Here is a 7,952-nt window from a genome sequence, read left to right as displayed (position 1 = left end):
TGGCAGCCTCTAGCCCCATGTGGCTACTTACATTTAAAACTAAATCAAAATTAAATAAAGTTAAAAAATCCAGTTCTTCAGTTTTACTAGTAACACTTCTGGTGCTCAGTAAGCACATGTAGCTATTTGACTGCCATAATGGGTGGCACAGATAGAGAACATTTCTTTTATTGCAGAATGTCCTATTGGATAACATTGATCTAGAGCAAAGAGAGAGAGAGAGAGAGAGAGAGAGAGAGAGAGAGAGAGAATGACCCAAGCTATGACGTCAGCAGTCCATTTTCCAGAGCAATGTATTGAGATGTTCTCTGTCCCCTCCTTGCTTCATTCACCCCATGACCTTGTTAGTATATTACATTGTTATTACATTATGTCTGATTAAGTAGACATGGATGGATCATGCTTACTCAACTCTTTTAGAGTAAGGGAGATCTTCCCCATTAAATATATGGGCTCACATTTATATTTGTATGTAGACTTTGTATATGTATTTTGTGCTATGTATATACATGTATGTGTGTACATATATATTACACATATGTGTAATACACACACACACTAGCATAGATTCTGTTATAAACTGTGGACAAATTCTGGCTGGGAATGTTGATTGAAATGAATGGTTTAGGGAATGATTTGTGGTTTTCAAATCTTCCTCTTCACCTTCTTTACATGATCGAAGAGTTAGGTGTAGTTTTTATTAACAGAAAAACTGAGAGAGTCTGACAGACAGATGCAGGGACAGACAAAGGAAGGGACAAATGGAGATGAATGAGGGCATGAAAGGAGGGACATTTATTGTGTCCTGTGAGACTCTTACTAGGCCAGGTTATTTTGTTGTTTAATTCTTATCATAACCCAGTGAAGTAGGTTTTATCTTGATTTTATAGATGAGGATACGGGCTCAGAGAGGGATTCCACTTGCTTAGGGTTCATGCTGCTAGTAAGTGGTAGTGCGGAGATTCAAACGAAACTGTGCTCCTCCCAGGATGGTGGATTTTTTTTTCATTCTCTCAAGGGCTAAGCCATTATGTCTTTCTTTCCTGAGAGCGGACAGGCAATTCTCCATCTCTGTCTGTTTCCTTAGATTTTCTTTTATCTCTTCTTTAAACTTTTTTCAAGGAACTTTAATATTCTTTATTTGAAAATAAAGAATATTAAAGCAGCTCCCTTTTTGATCTGCCATCTGTGGTGGAGTGGCCACCAAGATGCAGATTTTTGTGAAGCCCTTATGGGGAAGACCATCACTCTCGAGGCTGAACCCTCAGATACAATAGAAAATGTAAAGGCCGAGATCCAGGATAAGGAAGGAGTTCCTCCTGATCAGCAAACCGATCTTTGCCGGCAAGGAACTGGAAGATGGGCGCGCTTTGTCTGACTGCAATATTGAAAAGGGGTCCACTCTGCCTCTTGTGTTGAGACTTCGGGATGGTGCTAAGAAAAGGAGGAGGAAGTCTTACACCACTCCCAAAAAGAATAAGCATAAGAGAAAAAAGGTTAAGTTGTCCTGAAGTATGACAAAGTGGATGAGAATGGCCGAATCAGTTGCCTTTGTAGAGTGCCTTCAGATGAACGTGGTGCTGGAGTTTTCATGGGCAGCCACTTCGACAGACATTACTGTGGCAAATGCTGTCTGGCCTATTGCTTCAACAAACCAGAAAACAAGTCACCATACATGGGTTAATAAAAGACATGAAGTAACATTTAAAAAGAAAATAAGGAGCAATGTGTCTAAAAGGTTTGTTACCCCCCTTGCTTTCTAGAGTAATTCTTTTTCTGAATTATATTACCGCTGCTTTTTGCTCTTATATCTCTTCCACTTTTTATGGGAATATTAAGCAATGGAATGTGCTGTTTCATTTCAAATGATTTCTCATCTTGCAGCAGAGGTGGTTTTTTGGGGTTTTGATCGGCTTACTTGAAATGCGAGGGAGAGCGTGAGACGAGTGAACTAAGGCAGCGAGTCACTTCAGTCGGTTTGTATTGTCCCCGAGCTCCTCACGGAATCTGCTTCATTCTCTGTTCTTGTGGGCGCCTCTCATTTCAAATTTTGGCATTTTGCTGTGCAAAGTGAGCAGAAGGTTAGTGTGACTCTCAGCGAAGCTACGTATATCACCGTTCTCTAGCAATTTCATGTGAACAACAAGTCCAGTTAAATGAATAATACAATGAAACTAAAATGCTCATTACCCAGTAAGTGAGTCAGTTGTTCAAACAGCAGTACAGTAGAATGGGGAGAGCTGTACTATTGGCTACCTTTTCAGATGGTATTAAGATAAAAAAGAATAAGCTGCAAGAGTAGTTGCAGCTGCATTTATCGATCGATTATTTAAGGACAGGTACTTTCTAGGTGTTTGCACAGATTATCTCATTTACCTCTTCCCTCTGGAAGCAGACACCGCTGCAGGTGTTTTACCATTGAGGGAGCAGAGATTCAGAGGGATTAAATAACTTGTCCAAGATCACTTCACCAATAAGTGGCAGAACTAGATAGACCCTGATTCCAGTTCTTCATCTGTCTGAGTGAGGGACTGGGGAACGATCTTCCTTCATCAGCACCTCACCCTTATTACAACAGCTTGTAAATGCTAGATCAGGAGTGCTATGGAAATATTGTTTATGTTATACATAAATATACAGAAGAGGGTAGGAATAATTACTCAGAGAATAGCAGAGAAAGACTGGCTAAACATAGTCAGCATTAGAGCAGGGTTGCATTTCCTCTGTGAAAACTTCTTTCTTGGGGCCGAGGACCTGGATACAGAAGGGTCAGATGTTGTCATGATGAAAAGGGCCGAGAAAAGGGGGTCTGTAGTGAGCTGTGGGCTGTCACTCAGGAGGCCAATTGAGTGAAAAAACACTGCACAGATCTCCACGGAATACTTCCATCCTAAAGTGCTCTGAGAAATCCCTTACTGTCCATTAGACTTCCCATGAGATGCTCAGAGCGGTCCCATACCCACAGAACGTTTTTCTATTCTGAAGGGAGTGGTTCTCAACCAGGCAATGTGTTGTCTGCCGGGGGTGGGGTGGGGGGGATGCTTGGCAGTATCTGGAGACATCTCTGATTGTCACTACCGGAGAGGGTGCTGCTGGCATCTAGTGAGTAGCAGTCAGGGGTGCTGCTAAACATTCTACAACACACAGGACGTCTCCCCACAGCAAAGAATCATCAGGCTCAAAATGCCAGTAGTGACTAGATAAATCTCGCATTAGGTTAAGCCAACAGACAGCAGACCTCCTGTTCTCCGGGTCTTGAAGACGACAGGGTGCGTGAGAGGCTAAGGTTTGGGTGGAGGGAGGAGGAGCCAAGACTATATATAAAGCTTCATGGAACTTATATTGAGCTTTTACGTTCAAGCCCCTACTTTTTTATTCCAAATCCAGTGATTTCCATAGTTCTGCCCTCTTCACTCAGGAAGTATTCTGTACAATTTCATAAAAATTTTTTTAGAGAATGTTTTGTTAGAAAATAGTGTGATAATGACAAACACTTTTAAAAATGAAAAATTTTCACTAAAGATGGATCAAGGTTAAAGTTCCATATCTCAACTTTCTGTAATTTTTGAAAAAAAAATTACCTTTGAGAAAATGATGCAAATGTGTGAATGTCTATATAACAGCCCCAAGTACAATTTACTTCAGTAAATTGGTGGAAAAATGGCTCGTAGTTTTAGAACAAATATTAGTATATGATATGATGCTATAAAGAAAATCTAGATTTACATAATATTGGGGGTAAGTTTTGCTACTCTTTCCTGCTTTGCTTATAGTATGTTTGTATCAATGTTTTACCTATATATTTTTATTTTTAATATTTTCATCAATTTTATGTTGCTGGATGAGCTCTGTATGGGCTGTTCCTTAGTGATGGCAGGAGTGGGCACAGGATGCCCAGAGGAGTTGTCCAAACTTCATGACTCAAGAGCTTTCTTTGTCTTTTCTGCCACAGAGTCAGACTGTTTCTGGCAGTAGAGCTCATCTCTGCGGCCAACAAGAGGGGTCGCTTGCTTGAGGATGAGTTCCTCATTTTCCGGAAGCATATTTTTTATGGGCGCTTTCTGAGCTGCCCCACGGAGGGGCCTTGCCACCCCAGGCTGCTGCTTGTTGTGTCTTCTGGCGCAGCGCCTGCCTCTTCTCGGCTGCTTTGAGGAGCTCTCACCTGAAATCCAGAACCCTCAGATTATATGTATGTGTACTGCTTTCCCCGAAAGTGGCATTTGTGCCGTTTTGCTTTTATGAAGATTTTCAGAAGGGGCAGAAGGACTTATATTGGAATTCTGCTCCAGTTTTAAAATAGGATGGGCAGCCTACCCTTCCGGAAGCACAAGTCAGAGCAAAGTGGAACACGTGCAATTTAAAAAATCTACATGCACACGCTTGGGAGCAATTGCTAACATGGGTGGGTGAGGGGAGATATGGTAAACCGTACTTATTTATCACCTTTATTTAGTTTTAATTCTGGTTTCTTTCTCTCACATCTAAGTCTAGGCATCTCTGTCAGACAGCTACCGTTGCTTTTCTGATCCCCTTAAGACAGCTGCAGTGCTCAAATGGGGCAGTCACATTAGGGACAATGAGGCAGGCGCTCTCACGGTCTGTGTGGTGTGGTATTTGTGCGTGGTTGGTTCCCCACATTTTCACATCATCTCCATGCTCCCGCCCATGTATACACAGACATGGCTGTAGAGTGCTAGGGGATGTTGTGGGTAACAGACTGGCCTTTTTAAAACCGCAAGTCGTGATATAGAGTCCATGAGTGTTGCAGAGAATGGTTAAGTCATCACATGGAGAGCGGTCTTTGTTTTCAGGTAACCTGGAAAATATAAGGATTTCGTGAGAGTTGATATTTTCACTCACACGATATTATACCACTCCTATCACCATCTCTGAATGTCAAGGACAAGGTTACTGATGTATTCCTTTTATTATTATCTTTCATAGTCACTTAGCTGCTTAGCAACACTCTAGCGCATTTTCTGGGCTGTTGTCTGTCATGTGGAAGGCAGAAATGGTTGGCGGATGAGCTGAGCAGTGACAGCAATGAATGTGAAAACAATTTTTAAAAAATAAAGAGCATTTTACAATACATTACGTTTTGTGCTGTTGGTGATGCAAAGATGAATACATCATACGCTGCACACGCCAATGGAAGGCGGTAGACTAGCATTTCATAAACACCTACTATGGGACAATGGTTGGGGTAGGCCTTTTATTCAGTCCTTTGCACAACTCCAGTGTGCGGCCATTATTACCCTTACCTTAAAGAAGAGACAATCTGGAGCTCAGAGGGAAGGCACAGAGCCCAGATTTGGATGGATGACCTCAAAGCTCACACTCCTTCTGCTGATCACGTTTCAGTAGCGGGAACAGGTTTGAGAGCCATTTCCTGACATGTGAGTGATGGGCTGGGACTGGAAATGAAAGGAGGCAACCTCAGTGTTCCCAATGTCTGCACCTGTGTCAAGATGCCATCTACACCCGGATCCTAAGGTTACGGATATGATTCGAAATTCTGTGTCTGGAGGCTGGAGAGTAGGTGGAAGGGCAGTAGGGGTTGGGGGGTTAAGAACTTTTGAGGAGCATAATGCCAGGAGGATTAGAAACTAAACCAAACATAAGTATTACTGAGAACGCAGTGTTTCTCCCAGAAAAATATGTAAGCCAGCAGGTCTCTTATCTGTCTTATTAGGGGAAAGCTTATAACAGCATGCCGTGTGCTTCTTACTCCCAGTGACCGATCTCACGCTTTCTGGCTTGGCACAGGTGGGGGAGGTCTGAAGCTCCTCTGTGCCGCGCTGGCGGGGAATTCCCTTGTACTGGGGTTGGCCCTCTCCTACCGCCTTCGTTCTCACGGGCTCACCGAGTCCAAGTTATCTTCCCGCTGGACTCTCACGGGCTTTTGCGTGAAGTCCATTGTACTCTCTCTTCCTTGCACGCATGTGCTTTCGGGGCAGGCTATTTGAACTAGAACTTTGCTGTGTGCCATTTCCTATGTCGCACGAAGTTAATACGGCTGTGTAATTAAAAAGTTTAGCAACACTGACATTTCAGTGTTTGTGCTAGAATCATCTGGATGTCACCAGGGATTGAAGAATGCTGCCACCTGCTAGGAACATATGCATATATTTGAGCAAAGGTTAATGAGCCTATTCAGTAAAATGATTCAGGTGTGGGCTCAAGAGCTACTTGGTACGTTCTGAGCAACAGAGCCCGGCTGGCTGCTCTGTCTGTGGAGCGGACCCCTCTCTGTCTCACTGCTTTGCTAATAAACTCACTTGCTGCCCTGGATGGCATAGCACAGTGGATTGAGCATGGGCTGTGAACCAAAGTGTCGCAGGTTCGAGTCCCAGTCAGGGTACATGCCTGGGTTGCAGGCTACGGCCCCCAGCAACCGCACATTGATGTTTCTCTCTCTTTCTCCCTCTCTTCCCTCTCTGAAAATAAATAAATAAAATCTTAAAAAAATGAACTCACTTGCACTTTAAACTCGTAAAATAGAATAGAATAGAATAGAGTAAAAAAGTAACAGAGCCCTATGTTCTAAAACCTAGATCAGTTTCGGGTAAAATAGTTTGAAGTTTCCTTTTAGGGAGGTAGCAAATAGAATAGTGGTTTGATTAATTACTTCAATCTTAAATATAACACAGATTTTTCTCTGGCTTGACTAGATGCTCCACCTTGCAGGTATGTGCACAGATATTGAGCCTGTGTCAGACTAGTACATGTTATAGGGGAGAAGGTTAGGATGAACCCCTTTATCTTGATCTCTGTGTCCTTGTCTTTGCAGAGCATAGTGCTGTGCACAAGGATGGTAGCTCTGGTGGGGGTATATACACAATGACGTGGACTGTATTTATCGAATATAAATAAATATAGGTTAAATTTAATACCATTTAATGACACACAGCCTGCATATCAATCCTCCCTTATCTGAAGGTCTTACTTAGTTAAATATGATGGCCAACCTTTTGAAAATCTAAATTCCTGAGCCTTTGGGAAAAAAAATATTATTTTTAGACACATATTTATTGAGATTTTTTTTTTAATTTTAGAGAGAGGGGAAGGGAGGAAGAAAGAGAGAGAGAGAAACTTCAATGTGAGAAAGAAACATCAATTTTCTGCCTTCTGTATGCCCCCTGACCAGGATAAGCATGTGCCTGGGCTGGGAATTGAACCCACGACCTTTTGGGTTGAGGGATAATGCCCAACCAACTGAGCCCTGCCAGCCAGGGCTATTGAGCCTTTTTGTTTTTGATTTACAAAGAGCAGTAGCACCCAACTGAGAACTGTTCTTTGGACAAACAAGACGTCCTTCTTAAATGAAGACAATGGCTGGGCCTGAAGGAGACCATTCACCTCCCAGAGAAGAACGCTAGTGAACCTTGTCTCTCTTTCACTCAACTTGCCTAGCTTTAAGAAAGGACTAGTTTAAAAATAGGCATCTTTTATTCCCTGCCTGTCAGGGCCTTCTGCTTTCGCTTAAAAGCCAGCATTTACTGATGTTCTTTGATTGACATCCTTCTCAGTACTAAGAGGGAACAGAGAATGGGAGAATATTCCATTTTATTGACAGGCGCGGAGTCCTTGTCAGGGACAATTGCTTAGCAACCTGTATGGTGCCACTTTTGGGAGAGAGGGTAGGAAGGGACAGAATTACTTATAAATGAAAGGAAAGCCTGTGTGTCAAAGGCCACCTATCATGAAACACAGTATTTTTTTTGAAACTAGTTCTCTAAGTTAACAGTATAACTTGTAAAATCGGCACAAGTTATTTTTTCTTCCCTTGGTTGTTGGATTAGTGAGGAGTTGAGATGACATTAGGTGTTTGCAAAATGTACATCATTTGGGGGAACTGAACAGTAGCCGTGTTCAGGGGAAGGAGACCTGGGTTCCTATCTCAGCTCTCATCCTGGCTGTGGGGCTCGGGGCGGGCCACTTCCCCTCCCCGA

The 7,952-nt window shown here is 42.7% G+C and overlaps 1 pseudogene; it reads left to right on the top strand.

The window, feature by feature from the left end:
• The first annotated feature begins 1,231 nt into the window (after nucleotides 1-1,231).
• On the top strand, nucleotides 1,232-1,684 carry LOC123830741 (annotated as a pseudogene).
• Nucleotides 1,685-7,952: the final 6,268 nt, after the last annotated feature.

This window comes from Phyllostomus hastatus, unplaced genomic scaffold, assembly GCF_019186645.2.
Source record: "Phyllostomus hastatus isolate PE091 unplaced genomic scaffold, TTU_PhHast_1.1 phas_scaffold_129, whole genome shotgun sequence".
In the NCBI taxonomy this organism is placed as follows: domain Eukaryota; kingdom Metazoa; phylum Chordata; class Mammalia; order Chiroptera; family Phyllostomidae; genus Phyllostomus; species Phyllostomus hastatus.
This window is presented reverse-complemented; position numbering and strand designations above follow the sequence as displayed.